At 34.6% G+C, this 21123-nt stretch overlaps 1 long non-coding RNA gene across 1 annotated transcript in view; it reads right to left on the reverse strand.

Moving 5' to 3' along the window:
- Nucleotides 1-21123, reverse strand: part of LOC142224427 (uncharacterized) — a 423478-nt gene that overhangs the window by 335048 nt on the left and 67307 nt on the right. Inside the window, exon 2 of the long non-coding RNA XR_012719156.1 lies at nucleotides 18521-18765. This is a non-coding gene — a long non-coding RNA (uncharacterized LOC142224427). The remainder of the gene's footprint in view (nucleotides 1-18520; nucleotides 18766-21123) is intronic.

The following is a 21123-nucleotide window of genomic DNA, read 5'->3' on the forward strand; positions in this document are numbered from 1 at the left end:
AGTTTTAGACATAAACTTTTTACAAATTAAATTTGTAAAAATTGAATTTGCACAATTTTATATTATTTATTGTATATTATGGTACTACCGAGAATAAATATTGAGAAACATTTTGATTTTTGCGAATTCTTAATTCTTAAATTAGTTTAGGTAAGAAAAAAAACTTTACTTTTTCAATATCATAACCTCAAACTCGACTTCCCCTTTTTGTGAAGAATATCTTTTGTAGCATGCAGTACTTACACCACCACATTTTCATGTTTAGGAAACCATTTATAAACCCTAATTTTGGGACGCATCAAACCGAAACATAAACTGTATAATATACATATGACCATATCACAAAATGCCCCCGATTTTTACAAAAGAACAACCTTTTCTAACATTGAGTGTATGAGAATCAAAAAAAAATACAAATTCCTGAAAAATCCTATTTTATGCTATAAAATCCAATAAATCTTTGCAGTGACATTTTTGTTTTGCATAGGCATCAACAACACGTAGATTGTAGTACAAACCGAAAGACCAGACATCCAATGGAATCTAAGGACTGATGGGAATACGAAGGCAATTCTAGTTAACATTAAACTGAAAAGCAAAAAAAAAAAACAAAAACAAAAAACCAAGTATGAGTGGGGAATATCATGAACAGTGCACAGATGACATACAAACGTACACGTGAAAATGAAATTCCTGGTTCAACCATTTATACCCAAGGATCCTTTCACCCTTACTCAATTGATTCGCTTTATTACGTATTTATTTGTTGTAGTCTGTTGTCATCGTTTTTAAGGCCAAAAGGATTCACTGTAAGCTCCCCCAGAGGCAAACAAATGTAAGACAGTGTTAATTAACTTTGTAACTCTCTTCCTCTCTTCAATGACCAAACCAACCCATCTATCTCTGACCAAAGCTTCTCTTACTCTTTCTCACTCTCTCTCTCCCTCTCTCACCTATTCTTGTTATCCTTATGCTCTGTTTTATTTATAATATTTTAGCCAAAGGGTATGTTATTGTCTAGGTTTTGATCAAGGCACAAGGATAATATGTTAAATGATGTTGTAGAGGACATTTTCCTCCCAAACAAAAAAAAAAACGGAGGAATGGCTGAATAATTGCAAATGACTTTTTCCGTCTGTTCACAAAGAATTTTCAAACTTTATGGGGAGGATGTTCTGAGTATGTATGCGTGTGTGTGTGTGCGAATTGGGGCTTTTGTGAATTGACATCTCAATATGCCATTTTAAAGAATTATTGATATTGACGCGTTACAAATGCCATGATTGGTCTGTAAATCATTCGTAAAAAGGGGTGAATATTCATAGGAAATGAAAATGTAGGAAGGTATATGGTTTTGTTGGGAGTGTTTATTTGTAAATTCATGCAAAAAAATTAATTTATTATCTGGCAAACCTAATTTGAGACCATCGAAGATTTCATAAAGTTGTTATCTGTTCAAGCTAAAGAAAAAGTTCGTTGAGGAAAAAGTAGTATCACAAAAGGAAGTTTTATTTGCCTTTAAAGGGACAACTTTACTAACAAAACATCTGATTTGGTCTAAAATTTTGTTTCGAGGAAAGAATTATTTTTTGTGTGTCGTATTAAAAGAGTCTGAAAAAACGGATGCTTGAAAGAAAATATTCCTCAATCTCATAACAATAAAACGCCACAAAGTCTGTTTTAAAGGAAAATAACAAATTTGAAGATAATAGTTGCTTCGTTTGCAATAAATTCGGGGGTTAGTTGGTCTTAAAGAAAATGGAATTTCGATTTTTTTTTTAAATTTCGTTCCAGAGGAAAGTATTTTTTCTTTGGGTGTGTGATCAAAATTTTTATAGACTATGGAATTATCTAATGAAAATTCAAATAACAACGTTCCAAACGTTTGTACGTTAAGTTGTACATCCAACATCAATTTGATTGTTAACAGAGAATGAAGCAGCCGAGTCGCGAAGCTGATTTCAGTCGCAGCAGAACATTTTTTGCCAGTCGACGCCGTCGCCGAATATGTCGACTCATCTCGACTCAAATTTAGCCGCCAATTATTCAAAAATATCAATTTAAATCAGAAAAAAATTATTAATAATTGTCGTATTTTTGCCAACATTTTGAACCTTCCAACCACAATCATTCAATTTCAAACTGCTATAACAGTTTTGCAAAAATTTTGCTCAGAAAATTTTAACGAAATGTAAATTTGATTGTAAGATTGTAATCTCATTACCATTCGAATAACTTCAAATTGATTTTATAATGGATAATTGTGCGCAGCCGAATGGACAAATTTATATCGGCTTAGCCGTTAAACCGCCGCCGCCGCCGGAGGCAAAAATTTAGTGTCAGCCGCCGCCGACGAAAATGGGTCGGCTTCATTCTCTGATTGTTAATCAGACATAAATTTACAATAATTTTGCTTGTAATAGAGGTGTACACTTGACACGAAATTGCTGTGACTCACGAAAATTTTCGTGAATCACAGGTGAGTCAGGCTGATAGTAACGGCGTAAGTGTGCGTGAGTGTGTGTTAGCGTGATACCAGAGAATAAAGCCGTCGAGTCGCGCCGACGCCGAATATATCGACTGATCTCGACTCAAGTGTAGTGGCCAATTAATCAAAAATATTGATTCAAATAATATTAGGGCTGTTTTCTTTTAGCACTGGATGCAACATTTGTATGGACTATGCGATCATCGTTGCACTGGTGTTCTATCCAGAACATGTCATCAGTGCCAGATTGTATTTTGATCTTCGATTCACAACAGCAATTTATTGTGACTATTTTATCGAAAAACATGAAATTCAAAGTGATACAGTGTCATAAATAATCGCAGCAGTAAATATTTATTACTAATTGGAGCATTTCATACATTAAAAATGCAAGATTTCACTTCTTTTCTGTGATTGTTTTTAAACAGCTGATGACAGTGTTGTATATTTTTGGAGATGTACTAGATCAGTGTTGCCAGGTTGGGGGGTTTTCCCCCCAAATTTAGGGGTTTTTTACACGTTTAGGGGGATTTTTAGGGGTAACATTTATTTGGGGGGATTTTTGGTGGTAAACAATTATTTTAGACCCTATAAAGTGGAGCAATTCTCAACAAAATTTGGAACAATTCTGGCATGAATTTTGAAAAAAAAAATGAGGGAAGTCAACCCATGTTCTTAAATACAAGCAAGTAAGCAATGACATTCTGTTTTAAACGCATCTGTTGAAGGGGCATTTTTAATATTTGATACAATTAAAAACATTTGATACAATTAAAAACAAAAAACAAAAAACAAAAAATTTACTGAACTTTAATTTTTGTTTATTTTTTATTTCTATTATTTGTACTTTATAAGCCATTGTTTTAATTAATTTGATTTGAAAGATTTATACATTGAATTATATTGTTTTGTCTGCTCTTTATATTGATATACATTTTGTATTATTATACCCATAGAAAAATTACTTTCTTCAGGAACGAAATTTTAGACAAATAAACCCGAATTTATGAAAAGTGGTATAATGATGTTATCTACTGATTTTTATTTACTTCAAAACGAAATTTTGTTCTTCAGAAAAAAAATTTTTTTCAGTATATATATTTGTGTTAAAGTTAATTTGTAAAGTGTATCACTGCAGGATTTTTTAAACAAATTTGGGACACCTTTTTGACTTATTAACATTCTTAAATTTTTGGGGGTTTTTGAAAAAAGTCTAGACCAATTTAGGGGCTTTTTTCTTAAGATTTGGGGGGAAGAATCAAAAATCACCTGGCAACACTGTCCTAGATAAACGAGTACTCTGTTTTCTTTTAGTCCTTCTCGCCTTATGTTGATTACTCAAACATATTGATTCAAATGTATTAATAATTGTTATATTTATTGCTAAAATTTTTAACTTTCCAACCACAATCAATTAGTATCAAGTTACTATAATAATTTTACAAAAATTTTGCTCAAAAAATGTGAAAGAAATGTAAATTTGATTGTATGATTGGTTGTACAACTAATCTCATTACCATTCGAATAACTTCAAATTGCATCATGCATTCTCTGGACAAAAAAGACTGTTTTTCATATGTTTGGGTGTAAAAATTATATGTTTGGAACTCAAATATTTTAACACAATATTTTTAAATGCAAGCATATAATGTTCATAAATTAGCATAACATGTTTGGGACATATATGTTAATATGTTAGAACACATTATGTTTGGGACATAAAATGTTTCTTAATATAATATGCTTAGATGCAAACATATATTAATTTGGAAAAGGCCTACAAACATATATGTTTTTAAAAAGAGAGACCTAGAGAGTATGCTGCAATTAAAATAATGAAAGTAACCAATTGGCGCCTTAAAAATATATCCACACAAAGAAAATTTCATTAAAATTTTTACTATCAGTATATGCCCCAAGGTGAAACATAATATGTTTGAACAATACAAAAAATATTTTGTTTGGACCAATCCTGAAAATATATATGCTTAAAGCAAAATGTGTTTTTGGAAGCGATTTTTTTGAGGGTGTACATACACTTAATTCTATTGTGTATAAGATTCCCTCAATTTACCTGATGAAGCAGGAGCTTTTTCCTACTTGTAAAGTGCGAGTCTAAATCCAAATTCAATAAAATTCACTTTTGGCAATTTAGTTTCAATTCAATTGACTATGCTTTATTGCGTAAAAAATAATGTGCTTATCTTGTACTATGATCGATAACTGTCCATCCAAGTTTTTTCATATATACAGCGAGCTGATGATAGACGATGGACGAACAATTATTTTCTCTACCTTCAAATTCTTTATTTTCGTTTTACTCTTTGACAGAAACCTTTTGTTAGAATTGATATGGTCAATGTCGTCGAAGTTTATAACAGCATCCAAGTTAGCAGCATATCGTTAATAGTATAACAATCAGAAATAAAGAGAACAAAAATAGCGTTTGAGATTAACTATTTGCTCTTACTTTGATGACCCTTTAGGAAATAGTGTAATTTGTGAAAGTCACAACATTACCTTTGGCTGATGATATATTGGAAATCAGTCAGAATTTTAGTTTCTTTTAGAAAAGTTGCAGTTTTTTTTTCAAAAGACAGAGAACAAATTAAAATTTATTTTTCAATAACAAAAAGACGACATCTTCGATGGGCAGATTATTGTGAATTGACTTGAGACGTCTATACCTTTCTTGGTCTATGGTAGTACCACATTAGGGCTGTTTTCTTTTTGCACTGGATACCCTAAGCCATGAAGGACAAAAAGAAAACAGACTACACGTTTATCCAGGACATCTCCAAAAATATGCAACACTGTCATCAGCTGTTTAAAAACAATCACAGAAAAGAAGTGAAATCTTGCACTGATGAGATGTTCTGGATAGAACACCAGTGCAACGATGTTCTGGATAGCCCATACAAATGTTATATCCAGTGCAAAAAGAAAACAGCCCTATTAAAATTGAGCCAACAACATTAGGGCTGTTTTCTTTTTGCACTGGATAACCTAAGCAGTCACGGACTAAAAGAAAACAGAGTACTCGTTTATCCAGAACATCTCCAAAAAATATGCAACACTGTCATCAGCTGTTTAAAAACAATCACAGAAAACAAGTGAAATCTTACATTTTTAATGTATCAAATGCTCAAATAGTTATAGACACTGTATCACTTTGAATTTAATGTTTTTCGATCAATTAGTCACAATAAATTGCTATTGTGAATCTAAAAAGCGTCACTTTATCAAAATGCAATCTGGCAACACCGACGCGACTTGCACTGATGAGATGTTCTGGATAGCCCCTACAAGTGCTGCATCCAGTGCTAAAAGAAAACAGCCCAATTTTCAATGCAATTTCCCTCAATTTCTCTTTGGAGAACGAGAATTTCGGCAAAAATCAATCAAAAAGTCCTGGAGGTCCATATTTATATCCTTAACCACTTAGACTATTCAGTCCATTGTCATACCACAGTGGTGAACTTCTCTCTTATCACTCACCACTGTGGTATGACAATGGACTGAATAGTCTAAGTGAGCCTGATACATCGGTCTGCCATCTAACCTAACCTATAGGCAAATTTGTGGAAAATCGGGTGATACATGTATATGGGAGCTATATCTAAATTCGATTTCTATTATTTTTGACAGGCTTAGTTTATACTATACAAGATTACATTGTTATAACTTTGAGTAAGATGGGCTAGTAAATAATGATATTTATCAGAGGTATATTTAAATCTGAACCGATTTCGATGATATTTTGAAGGTATGGTTGATACCAAAGAAGGTTACATTGTACTAAATTTGACTAAGATCGGTTCCTAAATGAGGGCATATGGTCAAAAATAAGGGCCAAATTTGTGAAAATCGGGCGATACATATATATGGGAGCTACATCTAAAACTGAGCCGATACCACAGTGGTGAACTTCTCTCTTATCAGTGCCCGATTCCATGTTAAACTCAATGACAAGGGACCTCCTTTTTATAGCCGTGAACTTATATAGTGGTGAACTTCTCTCTTATCACTGAGTGCCCGATTCCATGTTAAGCTCAATGACAAGAGACCTCCTTTTTATAGCCGAGTCCGAACGGCGTTCCACATTGCAGTGAAATCACTTAGAGAAGCCTTGAAATGTCTCCAGCATTACTGAGGTGGGATAATCCACCGCTGAAAAACTTTTAGGTGTTCGGTCGAAGCAGAAATCGAACCCACGACTATTGTGTATGCAAGGCGGGCATGCTAACCATTGCACCACGGTGTCTCCCTATAATAATCTTATATATAACCCAATGTTACACAAATTTCAAATTTAGATGTACTAACCGACCTTATTCAGACTTATATATAAAGCTCTTACACAAATATATTTCACAAATTTTGCTACATTACCCACACTAATTGTGCGAATTCTTCTTTTTTAATAATGGACTCAATATTAGTGGCATACTAACTCTGTAGGTGCAAAATCAATTATAGATTCTGATATCATGTATCAGTGTTGCCAGGTGATTTTTGATTCTTCCCCCAAATCTTAAGAAAAAACCCCTAAATTGGTCTAAGCTTTTTTCAAAAACCCCCAAAAAATTTTAGAATATAAAAGTACAAAAAGTGGTCCCAAAATTACGTGAAAAAAATCCTGTAGTGATACACTTTAAAAATTAAATTTAAAACAAATATATACCCTGAAAGAAGAGTTCTTTCTTGAGAGACGAAATTTTGGAAAAACTAAGTTTTCTTTTGATGCTAATTTTTTTTTCGTTTGAAGTAAATAAAAAATAAAATTTGCTATTTAAGAAAATACTTTAAAACAAAAGAGATTTTCGTTTGTTTAAAATTTCATCCCTGAGGAAATTATTTTTTCTATGGATGCAATAATACAATATGTATATCAATTTAAAAAGTGGACTTACTCTTAAAAAGCTTTCAGCTGCTAAGTTAAAATACGATTGTTTTTAATTTTGTCAAATATTAAAAATGCCCTTTCAACAGAAGAGTTTAAAAAAGATAACGAAAATAATGCTATTGGATATTTGTTTGTATTTAGGATCTTCTTGTTGACTTTCCGCATCTTTTTTCTCATAACTCATGCTAGAATTTTTCCGAATTTGCTTGAGCATTGCTCCACTTTATAAGGTCTGAAATAATTTTTTACCCCCAAAAATCCCCCCAAATAAATTTTACCCCTAAAAATCCCCCTAAACGTGAAAAAACCCCCTAAATTTGGGGGGAAAACCCCTAACCAGGCAACACTGATTTCAGTCACCATTTTTCAGTTTGAAGGTAGGTTGAATTCTAGATTTTACATACTTTTCGTTTATAAGGGTATGGTTCTCGTCTTGGCTAAGCAGCTTGGTTGCAAAGAAAGCGTATCTATTGTGAATACCCGGTAAGGTAAACAACTATGCTCATGAATACTGCATATCATGCATCACATATAGATGGCAGTAAAGAATATCCTTCACAACTAATTACTTGATTTGAGCTTAAAGAACATTGTGATGCAAAGCATCATTGTAAGGATGGAATAAATTCAACATACCGATAAATTCATAGCCTATAAAAAATACAACAAATATTTTGAAAAAAGTAGCTTTCGATATAGTCTCATTTGGAAGTAGCATTGGACCAAATCAGCTGATAGCATTTGATGTGACAACAGGTTGGTAGACAATTAGGACAATTTGACCGTACACACAAAAAAAAATTTTGTCATCAATCACGAAATTAATTCATCCTATTACTTTTTTTATTGAAATGTCTTTAATCACAGAAATGATAGTATCAATCACCAATGTCAATTAAAAATAAATTGATAAGAATTTATATATAATTTAATTAATTGATATAACAAATTTTTGTGATTTATTTATTTATTTTTTTTTTTTTAATTAAAAAATTTGTTGAGTCAATTATTTATTAATTTGAATACTTTTTTAAAACTCAATTAGAAAAATTTTCGTGATATTTTTTGTCCTATTCTGCATTGAATACACCCACTAATTCGGCACAATACAATTTTAGCCTTCCTCGTGGGGATCACACCTTATGAATCTCAGTAAACAGTGGCCAATTACAGTATGTGCTCAGATGTTCTGAGCACATTCGCTTTAAAATTCTGTGTAGCATATGGTCTACGCTCATAGCAAAAAGACTGATAAAATCAGCACTCGATGTCTGCTTTATATTTTTTACTTCATGGTAAGTTCTTTTTCAGTGTTCATATCACATAGACAACTCCAATTTGTACTTTAACAAAACATGACAGACAGAAAACAAATCTCACCAAAATATTTCCAATTAAAATTGAATTTTAAAAAATACTAGCTTAACCCGGCCCGCTTCGCTGCACCTTCCGAAACGTATTTGTAGGAACATTTTGCGTTAACTTAGTCAACCATATCCTTCGTGCTGAAAACACATTCGAAAAGATTTGAATTCTTTCAAACAAATCGGACTAGTTGTTTTTTCGTTTATAGGTACAAATACGGCGGATATGCATATGTAAAACGTTTCGTCTTAAAAAATGTCGGGGAGAGGGTGTACCCTTTCCTCCAAATTTTTTAAATAATGTTCTGTATTCAAGTAACATAGTTGGACAATCTTCTATATTTCTTGTGAATTTTAAGTGTGGTTTGTCAAGGAAAGGTATCCTTCTCCTCAACATATCTGAAAATTAAGCACTATATTATAATAACATACAAAGAATTACTGTTTCCCATCCAATAAATCGGAAAAAGCAAAAGAGTAACAAATTTTACCACATTAACATTTGCTAAAATGTTGGAAAATGATGCACCCTCTACGTTGGCTGCCAATTTCATGTAAATTTAAGTTCTTTACTAAAAAGAAGTCTGGCAGAAGCCTGTGCAAAAATCATAAAATTATGTACCGAGTTCCCATTTACGGACAACCATCTACTTTCAATTTTAGAAAAAAAAAAACGACAAAAGGGAACCCTCTCCCCACCTTCGCTCTACTCCGACCAGATATCGGACTATCACGTACCCTATATTAATTTCACAACTACTCAATGGTCCCTATAAATTCTATCGAAGTAAATCGAACAAAGTTTATTTCAATTTTCCCCTTCCCCAACCAGATATCGAAAAATCATATACTAATTTAAAAATTATGTATAAATTTAATCACCTCCTCCCACAGCAGGTGATTCCCTTACAGGGAATTTCAAGTAGATCGGAGATGTTTAAATTTTGCTCTATTGTTTTAAAGGGACGTCACTTTCCCCAATACAATATCGACAAACACCGTAGTGAATAGCACCCCTAACCTTCCCTGAAAATTCTTGAAACTTTTCTTCAAGTGTGGCGCAAGGAAGGTTGCCTCTACGTTCATAACCTTCCCCCACTGCCTTTGTAAATTTCAAGAAAACTTAAGAATTTTTGTTTTTTTCAGTTTTAGAGGAGGACCTCCTCCCCGACCAAATATCGAAAAGTGATGTAGCGTATCTTTTGTAAACGTCCCAGAAAATGTCAAGCAAATTATAAGCCTAAAGGGGCGGCCTCTCTTCCGTCCAAATTTCACAAAATCAGGTATCAACTAATAATATCGTAACCTCTCCCAAGTCCTCTGTAAATTTCAAGTAACTCGGTAAAATTTAATTGTTTCTCTGTATGTACTTAAGAGAAGCGGATGTCTCCATATGTCCTTTTATTTTTATTAAAAAATCAGTAACCTGATATAAATTTCATAACCTCACTCATTTTTTCCGTAAAATTTCAGTCGAAGGAGTTTTGTTTTCACTGTACTTTAAAAAAAGTCGGGCAAAGGGGTGATTCCCCTCCCCGGCCAAATATCGAAAAATAATGTAGCGGATTTTTGTCTAGATGCCAATCCCAACATTCAATGAAAATTTTAAGCAAATCGCATAATTTTGTTCCAAGTTTCAAAAAGTATGGCAAGGGGAGGTCCCCCTCCCCGTCCACATATGAAATCATCAGGTCCCCCTTTTAATTTCACAACCTCACCTCATGTTCTCTGTAAATCTCAGATAATTTAGAGATTTTTAGTTTTTTCACTGTACTTTAAAAAAAGTCGAACAAAGGGGAGATCCCCCTCCACCACCAAATATCGAAATATAAAGTAGCGGATCTTTGTCTAGATGCCAATCCCAACCTTCAATGAAAATTTCAAGCAAATCGGTCAACTTTGGTCCAATTTTCAAAAAGTCCGACAAAGGAGAGGTCCCCCTCCGCGACCAGGTGTCAAAAAGTGAGGTACCATATTTTCACCACATGAACGCCCTCTACGATATCTGAAAGTTTCAAGTAAATCGGTTCAGCCGTTTCGGAGCCAACTCGGAACATACAAATAAACAAACATAGATTGAATTTCATATATAGATAGATTCATTTAAAAACTTAATTGGTTCAACAAATTTTTTAATTGAAATAAAAATCAACCACAAAAATGAATTGTATCAATTATTTGTTTAATTGTATCAATTATTTTTTTTAATTGGAACTATTAATTATCTAATTGACTTTGTTGATTAATACTATAATTTCATTAATTGAAGATGTTTCAACTGAAAATTAATTGGATCAATTAATTTCATGATTGAAGACAAAAAAATTGTTTTTTTTTGTGTGTAAGTCCCCCAGATAATGGCTTCCTAATGACTCCCTAATTTTGGTAATGAGTTCGAAGTAAGTTTTTTTGCAACTAGTAACCCGTCTGCAAATACCCAAATTTAGTTTGTTAGTCTCAGAAAGCCAAAATTTCCCCAAACTTTTACTCTTACTCTTCCCTTTAAAGACATTATTATTTTAATATTTTTATACCCTCCATCATAGGATGGGGGTATATTAACTTTGTCATTCTGTTTGTAACACATCGAAATATTGCTCTAAGACCCCATAAAGTATATATTCTGGGTCGTGGTGAAATTCTGAGTCGATCTACGCATGTCCGTCCGTCTGTTGAAATCACGCTAACTTCCGAACGAAACAAGCTATCGACTTGAAACTTGGCACAAGTAGTTGTTATCGATGTAGGTCGGATGGTATTGAAAATGGGCCATATCGGTACACTTTTACGTATAGCCCCCATATAAAGGGACCCTCAGATTTGGCTTGTGGAGCCTCTAACAGAAGCATATTTCATCCGATCCGGCTGAAATTTGGTATATGGTGTTGGTATATGGTCTCTAACAATCATGCAAAAATTGGTCCACATCGGTCCATAATTATATATAGCCCCCATATAAACCGATCTCCAGATTTGGCTTGCGGAGCCTAAAAGAGAAGCAAATTTCATCCGACCCGGCTGAAATTTGGTACATGGGGTTGGTATATGGTCTCTAACAACCATGCAAAAATTGGTTCACATCGGTCCATAATTATATATAGCCCCCATATAAACCGATCCCCAGATTTGGCTTGCGGAGCCTCAAAGAGAAGAAAATTTCATCCGATCCGGCTGAAATTTGGTACATGATGTTGGTATATGGCCCCATATAAACCGATCCCCAGATTTGGCTTGCGAAGTCTCCAAGAGAAGCAAATTTCATAAGATCCGGTTGTAATTTGGAACATGGTGTTAGTATATGATCTTTAACAACCGTGCCAGAATTGGTCCATATCGGTCCATAATTAAATATAGCCCCCATATAAAACATTCTCCAGATTTGACCTCCGGAGCCTCTTGGAGGAGCAAAATTCATCTGATCCGGTTCAAATTAGGCACTTGGTATTAGTATATGGTCGCTAACAACCATACCAAAATTGGTCCAATCACACAAAAATTGGTCCATATCGGTTCATAATCATGGTTGCCACTAGAGCCAAAACTGATCTACCAAAATTTTATTTCTATAGAAAATTTTGTCAAAATTTTATTTCTAGAGAAAATTTTGTTAAAATTTTATTCGATTCATAATCATGGTTGCCACTCGAGCCAAAAATAATCTACCAAGATTTTATTTCTATAGAAAATTTTGTCAAAAGTTTATTTCTATAGAAAATTTTGTTAAAAGTTTATTTCTGTAGAAATTTTTGTCAAAATTTTCTTTCTATAGAAAATTTTGTCAAGATTTTTACTTCTATAGAAAGTTTTGTGAAAATTTTATTTCTATAGAAAATTTTGGTAAAATTTTATTTCTGTAGAAAATTTAGTCAAAACTTTATTTCTACTTTGTCAAACTGAATTATATAAGAATTGGATCGATCTTTTTTGATTTAATATATACCACGTATGGACTTACATACAATTTAGAAGATGGTGTTAGGAGGTTTTAAGATACCTTGCCATCGGCAAGCGTTACCGCAACTTAAGTAATTCGATTGTGGATGGCAGTGTTTATATGAAGTTTCTACGCAATCCATGATGGAGGGTACATAAGCTTCGGCCTGGCCGAACTTACGGCCGTATATACTTGTTTGTTTATATCACCATCAGTGCATGTTGCATTGTTTGGATCGACCCATTAAAACTCTATTCATCTCATGCATGTGAGCCATAGAATATTTACATATGCAAAAGCTATTTACATTTGTGCCTCATCTTACTTGCTGCTTCAGATGGCGAAGTACACAGCAAAGGATTATAAAAAGATTCCTTTTTTATTAACCCTTCTCCTGACAGACAAAATAATTTTCAGGAATGAGTAAATGGCAGGTCAAAGAGAATAAAAACAACATGGTTTTGTGTAAATTTGTTAATTAAGTCTACCAAGTCCCTCAAGCAAGTGGAACAAAAAAAACAGCATACGAAACTGAAGGGTGTAGTAGTAGTAAGTGATGGTCGTTGAGCAAAGTGACTGTATGCTAGGAAAAATAGTTTATTTACACATTTACACTTTTTTATCCTCAAATCAGAATGCAAATTATTTAGTTTGGTTTTAATTCCAAGAATACCATGGGAATAAATAACACAACTACTCGAAATAAACGAAGTAATAGTTTGCAATTTTTTTTTTTTTTTTCAAATGGCAGTTATGACCTTAATTGGGGGGTGGCTGGTTTCGAAGTGATAATTGCAGGGATTTGTCTAAGGGCTAGCAGAAAATAAGTTTTACTTTGTTCACAATGGTATATCTGTCAAATTAGAAATGACAGCTAAGCACAAAACCTAGCTTAACATACTTGAAGTCTGATGATTTAGACCGTCACTGAAGGCTGTGATATTTATTAGGACCCATTAATACAACGAATATTTTTCGCTTAGCGTAGTTAAATAACTTTTTATACCCACCACCACCAGGTTGGCTGATAAATCCCCGGTCTAACAAAGAAAACACACATTTTTTTGTCAAAATTCGTTTTTATTATTCAACATAGTTCCCTTCAAGAGCGATACAACGATTATAACGACCATCCAATTTTTTGATACCATTTTGGTAGTACTCCTTCGGTTTTGCCTCAAAATAGGCCTCAGTTTCGGCGTTCACCTCTTCATTGCAGCCACATTTTTTCCCTGCGAGCATCCCTTCGAGGTCTGAGAACAAGAAAAAGTCGTTGGGGGCAAGATTTGGAGAATACGGTTTGTGGGGAAGCAATTCGTAGCCCAATTCATGAATTTTTGCCATCGTTCTGAATGACTTGTGGCACGGTGCGTTGTCTTGGTGGAACAATACGTTTTTCTTCTTCATATGGGGCCGTTTTGCCGCGATTTCGACCTTCAAACGCTCCAATAACGCCATATAATAGTCACTGTTGATGGTTTTTCCCTTCTCAAGATAATCGATAAAAATTATTCCATGCACATCCCAAAAAAACAGAGGCCATTACTTTGCCAGCGGACTTTTGAGTCTTTCCACGCTTCGGAGGCGGTTCACCGGTCGCTGTCCACTCAGCCGACTGTCGATTGGACTCAGGAGTGTAGTGATGGAGCCATGTTTCATCCATTGTCACATATCGACGGAAAAACTCGGGTGTATTACGAGTTAACACAGCTGCAAACACCGCTCAGAATCATCAACACGTTGTTGTGTTTGGTCAAATGTGAGCTCGCGCGGCACCCATTTTGCACAGAGCTTCCAAATATTGATGAATGATATGACCAACACGACCAACTTCATTTTACGGTCATTCAAAATCATTTTGTGGATATTTTTGATGTTTTCGTCGGTAACCACCTCTTTCGGGCGTCCACTGCGTTCACCGTCCTCCATGCTCATTTCACCACGCTTGAATTTTGCATACCAATCAATTATTTTTGATTTCCCTGGGGCAGAGTCCGGAAACTCATTATCAAGCCAAGTTTTTGCTTCCACCGTATTTTTTCCCTTCAGAAAACAGTATTTTATCAAAACACGAAATTCCTTTTTTGCCTTTTTTCACAATAACAAAAGACGCTCTATCTCACAAACTAATTGACTTACAAACGTAAAATTTTGACACGAATCATTTGAAGGTTGGTACTATATAAAAACAAGTATAAATGGCAGTAAGTTCGGCCAGGCCGAATCTTATGTACCCTCCACCATGGATTGCGTGGAAACTTCTGCGAAAGACTGTCATCCACTATCGATTTACTTGGGTTGTGGTATCTTAAAACTTCTTAACATCGTTTTCTAAATTGTGAGATAGTCCATACGTGGTATATATTAGGCAAAAAAGGTATGTGTAGGTAAGTCTACAAATAATTACGAATCGATATGGACTTTTGCACGGTACGTAGGGAGCCAGAATTGAAATATGGGGGTCGCTTATATGGGGGCTACATACAATTATTGATAATGGACTAATTTTCGTGTGATTGGGGATCGATTTATCTGAGGGCTATATATAACTATAGACCGATATTGACCTTGTTAGGCATGGTTGTTAACGGCAATATACTAGCACAATGTACCAAATTTCAACTGACTCGGATGAAATTTGCTCCTCCAAGAGGCTCCAAAACCAAATCTCGGGATCGGTTTATATGGGGGCTATATATGATTATGGACTGATATGGACCACTTTTGGCATGGTTGTTAAATATCATATACTACCACCACGTACAAAATTTCAACCAGATCGGATGAATTTTGCTTCTCCAAAAGGCACCGGAGGTCAAATCTGGGAATCGGTTTATATGCACAGAAAAAAATTTCACGAAAAATTTTCCAATTAAAATTTTAATTGAGTTTTAAAAAATTTTCAATTAAAAATTTAATTGAGTCAACAAATTTTTTAATTGAAATAAAAATCAATCACACAAATTAATAGTATCAATTAAATATTTAATTGGATCAATTAATTTATTAATTGACTGTCAATTAATTTTTTAATTGATACTATCATTTCTGTGATTGAAGACATTTCAATTAAAAAATTAATTGGATCAATTAATTTCGTGATTGAATCAGAAAAAAATATTTTGTGTGTGGGTGCTATATATAATTATGGACTGATATGAACCAATTCCTGCATGGTTTTTGGATACCATATACTAACATCACGTACCAAATTTCAACCGAATCGGAGGAATTTTGCTCTTCGAAGGGGCTCCGGAGGTCAAATCTGGGGATCGGTTTATATGGGAGCTATATATAATTATGGACCGATTTCGACCAATTTTTGCATGGCCATTAGAGACCGTATACTTACACCATGTACCAAATTTCAGCCAGATCGGATGAAATTTGCTTCTCTTAGAGGCTCCGCAAGCCAAATCGGGGGATCGGTTTATATGGGGGCTATATATAATTGATGACCTATGTGGACCAATTTTTGCATAATTGTTAGAGACCATATACTAACACCATGTACCAAATTTCAGCCGGATTGGACGAAACTTTCTTCTCTTAAAGGCACAGCAAGCCAAATCTGGGGATCGGTTTATATGGGGGCTATATATAATTATGAACCATATACTAACACCATGTACCAAATTTCAGCCGGATCGGATGGAATTTGCTTCCCTTAGAGGCTCCGAAAGCCAAATTGGGGGATCGGTTTATATGGGGGCTATATATAATTATAGACCGATGCGGACCAATTTGTGCATGGTTGTTAGAGACCATATACTAACACCATGTACCAAATTTCAGCTGGATCGGATGAAATTTGCTTCTCTTGGAGGGTCTGCAAGCCAAATTTGGGGATCGGTTTATATGGGGGCTATATATAATTATGAACCATATACTAACACCATGTACCAAATTTCAGCCGGATCGGATGGAATTTGCTTCCCTTAGAGGCTCCGAAAGCCAAATTGGGGGATCGGTTTATATGGGGGCTATATATAATTATAGACCGATGCGGACCAATTTGTGCATGGTTGTTAGAGACCATATACTAACACCATGTACCAAATTTCAGCCGGATCGGATGAAATTTGCTTCTCTTAGAGGGTCTGCAAGCCAAATTTGGGGGTCCGTTTATATGGAGGCTATACGTAAAAGTGGACCGATATGGCCCATTTGCAATACCATCCGACCTACATCAATAACAACTACTTGTGCCAAGTTTCAAGTCGATAGCTTGTTTCGTTCGGAAGTTAGCGTGATTTCAACAGACGGACGGACGGACATGCTCAGATCGACTCAGAATTCCACCACGACCCAGAATATATATACTTTATGGGGTCTTAGAGCAATATTTCGATGTGTTACAAACGGAATGACAAAGTTAATATACCCCCATCCTATGGTGGAGGGTTCCAGCGACGTCATCTATGTGTCAGACCGGAGACTTATCAGACAACCTGTTATAGTCAGTACAATAGAAGACTAGAGTAAGCCAAATTTGAGTAAGATCGGTTGATAAATAAGGGACTTATGGCCAAATCTGGGAAAATCGGGCGATACATATATATGGGAGCTATATCTAAATCTGAACCGATTTCGATGAAATTTGGCACACTTAAAGGGTGGTCAATTGGATTACTTTATGGCAAATCGGTTAGTAAATGAACGCAATCTGACCCCATTTATTGAAATCGGGCGATACATATATATGCGAGCTATATCTAAATTTGATCTGATTTTTCAAAAATTCAATAGCGTTCGTCTCTGTACCAAAGCGCCACATACCAAATTTCATCAAAATCGGATAATAATTGCGATCGGAATCCTGCGAACAACAAATACATGGACGAACGGACGGACAACAAGGGCTAGATCGACTCAGGAGGTGATTCTGAGTCGATCGGTATATATTTTATGGGGTCTAAAATCAATATTTCTGGTAGGCACATTTTTTGGCAGATTAAAGTAATTATACCCTGATCACTATGTGCTTTAGGACATAATTATACCCACCAAAAAAAGCATCGCCAAAAAAGTAATGAAAATGTTCGGAAGTGGTGCAAAATTGACGCAGAAGCGATGAATTTAACATGGGCTTGTCATAGGACGGAAGTCCTCCATTTCAACAGCCGATGCACTGAATTTGCATCACTTCTTTAGGTGTGATCCGAATTCAATGTTTTGGATGTAAATTAAAAAATTTTGTGATATTTTGTCAAATAAGTAATTTTTATAATTTTTAATGGATTCTAATGCTTGTCGGAAACGTTAGACCTCAAATATTTTCAAAAATTCACAATTTTTTCAAATTAGATTTAGAATTTCTTTCGACAAATTTTAAATGATTTGTACCATTTTATGAATTCTTACTCTGTTTTTAAACTCTTTGAAGCAAAAAAAGTTAAAATTAACCATTAAAAGTATGAACAAACCAAGTTATAAAGAATTTAATTAAAATAACTTCCTGGGTGGTTAAAATAAAGTACATCATTGGGAGTGCATCTTTCGGAACTTTTAAAGTTGTGTCTTTGGAAGAACTTCCAAATTTTTTTGCTGGGAACATACTGCTCCATGATATTAACAAATGTTGATTTACTTTGAAGTGAAAGGCTTTTTTCATGTTATTGTGTTTCCACTTTACTCTTTCTTCCAATATTTTTTTCTTATTATTTGCTTTTCTACTGTTTTTAATGCAGTTTTACTTTAGCTGACGCAGTAATTTGTGTTTTAGGCAACACTCCCCCCACTTGCCTTTCCTATTCTGCACCCAATGAGGTAATTGTATCTCATGCATTACAAAACTTGTAGGGGGATATTTATGTTGTGTCTTTTACCTTTCTTTGTTCCGGTTATGAATGCTGCTTTAGTTGCGGTTTGATATTGAACTTGTTTTTCTCAAAAGACATTTATGCAATATAATTTACGGCCGTTGTGCATAACTTTTGAGGGAAAAAACTGAATCATAATAGATTTTTAAATACCAGGGTGCACTTGGTAACTCTTCCTGTCAGCCATCCTTTATTCTATGACGCTCGACAACATCTCAACAAAGTTTTGACCTAATATGAAAGGTTATAACCTAAAATGAACAAGTATATACGGCCGTAAGTTCGGCCAGGCCGAATCTTATGTACCCTCCACCATGGATTGCGTAGGAACTTCTACTAAAGACTGTCATCCACAATCGAATTACTTGGGTTGCGATAACACTTGCCGATGGCAAGGTATCGTAAAACTTTTTAACACTGTCTTCTAAATTGTAAGTTAGCCCATACGGGGTATACATTAAACAAAAAAAGGCCGATTAAATACGTATATAATATAGTTTGACAAAATTTTCTATAGAAATGAAAACTTGACAAAATTTTCTATAGAAATAAAATGTTGACAAAATTTTGTATAGAAATAAAAACTTGACAAAATTTTCTATAGAAATAAAATGTTGACAAAATTTTCTATGGAAGTAATATGTTGACAAAATTTTGTATAGAAATCAAATGTTGACAAAATTTTCTACAGAAATAAATTTTTTACAAAATTTTCTATAAAAATAAAATTTTGACAAAACTTTCTATGGAAATAAAATTTTGACAAACATTTCTATAGAAATAAACGTTTGACAAAACTTTCTATAGAAATGAAATTTTGACACAACTTTCTATAGTAATAAAATTTGACAAAATTTTCTATGGAAATAAAGTTTTGGTAGATTATTTTTGGCGATATGGACCAATTTTTGTGTAATAAGTCATCGGCTATATATAACTAAAGACCGATATTGACCAATTTTTACATGGCTGTTAGAGGCCATATATTGACAAAATGTACCAAATTTCAACCGCATCGGATGACTTTTGCTATATATAATTATGGACCGATATGGACCAATTTTTGCATGGTTGTTAGATACCATATACTAACACCATGTACCAAATTTCAACTGGATCGGATGAATTTCGCTCCTCCAAGAGGCTCCTGAGGTCAAATCTGGGGATCGGTTTATATGGGAGCTATATATAATTATGAACCGATATGGACCAATTTTTGCATGGTTGTTAGAGACTATATACTAACACCACGTACTAAATTTCAATTGGATCGGATGAATTTTGCTCCTCCAAGAGGCTCCGGAGTTCAAATCTGGGGATCGGTTTATATGGGAGCTATATATAATTATGAACCGATATGGACCAATTTTTGCATGGTTGTTAGAGGCCGTATACTAACATCAGGTACCAAATTTCAACAGGATCGGATGAATCTTGCCCCTCCAAGAGGCTCCGGAGGTCAAATCTGGGATCGGTTTATATGGGGGCTATATATAATTATGGACCGATATGGACCAATTTTTGCATGGTTGTTAGAGACCATATACTAACATCAGGTACCACATTTCAACCGGATCGGATGAATTTTTCCCCTCCAAGAGGCTCCGGAGGTCAAATCTGGGGATCGGTTTATATGGGGGCTATATATAATTATGGACCGACATGGACCAATTTTTGCATTGGTGTTAGAGACCGTATACTAAGACCACGTACTAAATTTCAACCGGATCGGATGAATTTTGCTCCTCCAAGAGGCTCCGGAGGTCAAATCTGGGGATCGGTTTATATGGGAGCTATATATAATTATGGACCGATATGGACCAATTTTTGCATGGTTGTTAGAGGCCGTATACTAACATCAGGTACCAAATTCCAACCGGATCGGATGAATTTTGCTGCTCCGGGAGGCTCCCCAAGCCAAATTTGGGGATCGGTTTATATGGGGGCTATACGTAAACGTGGTCCGATATGGCCGATTTTCAATACCATCCGACCTACATCAATAACAACTACTTGTGCCAAGTTTCAAGTCGATAGCTTGTTTCGTTCGGAAGTTAGCGTGATTTCCACAGACGGACGGACAGCCGGACAGACGGACAGACGGACAGACGGACGGACGGACGGACATGCTTAGATCGACTCAGAATATCACCACAACCCAGAATATATATACTTTATGGGGTCTTAGAGCAATATTTCGATGTGTTACAAACGGAATGACAAAGTTAATATACCCCCATCCTATGGTGGAGGGTATAAAAAACAAAAGATTTACACAATATGTAAAACAATTCTTTAAAATAAAGTTCGTTATCCTAATTTTTAATAATGTAAAGAAATACATATTTAATGTAGAGAAATAATCTTTAAAATAACTTAGATATTGAATCATTAAATTACGAACAAAACAGCTTGAAATATAGACAGAATTCAAGCAAGGAAACTTTTAAAATACAATTCTCGTTTAAATTTGAGTTTTGCGCACTTGACTCTAAATTCCAAATTTTCATTAATTTTTCGGCTTTTTTTCTTCATATCCTATAAAAACGTGTTGACGACCAGGGCTGTGGCGACTATAATATACTCTGCACAACTACATTTCGATAAAA

Source organism: Haematobia irritans, chromosome 2 (assembly GCF_050003625.1).
Source record: "Haematobia irritans isolate KBUSLIRL chromosome 2, ASM5000362v1, whole genome shotgun sequence".
In the NCBI taxonomy this organism is placed as follows: domain Eukaryota; kingdom Metazoa; phylum Arthropoda; class Insecta; order Diptera; family Muscidae; genus Haematobia; species Haematobia irritans.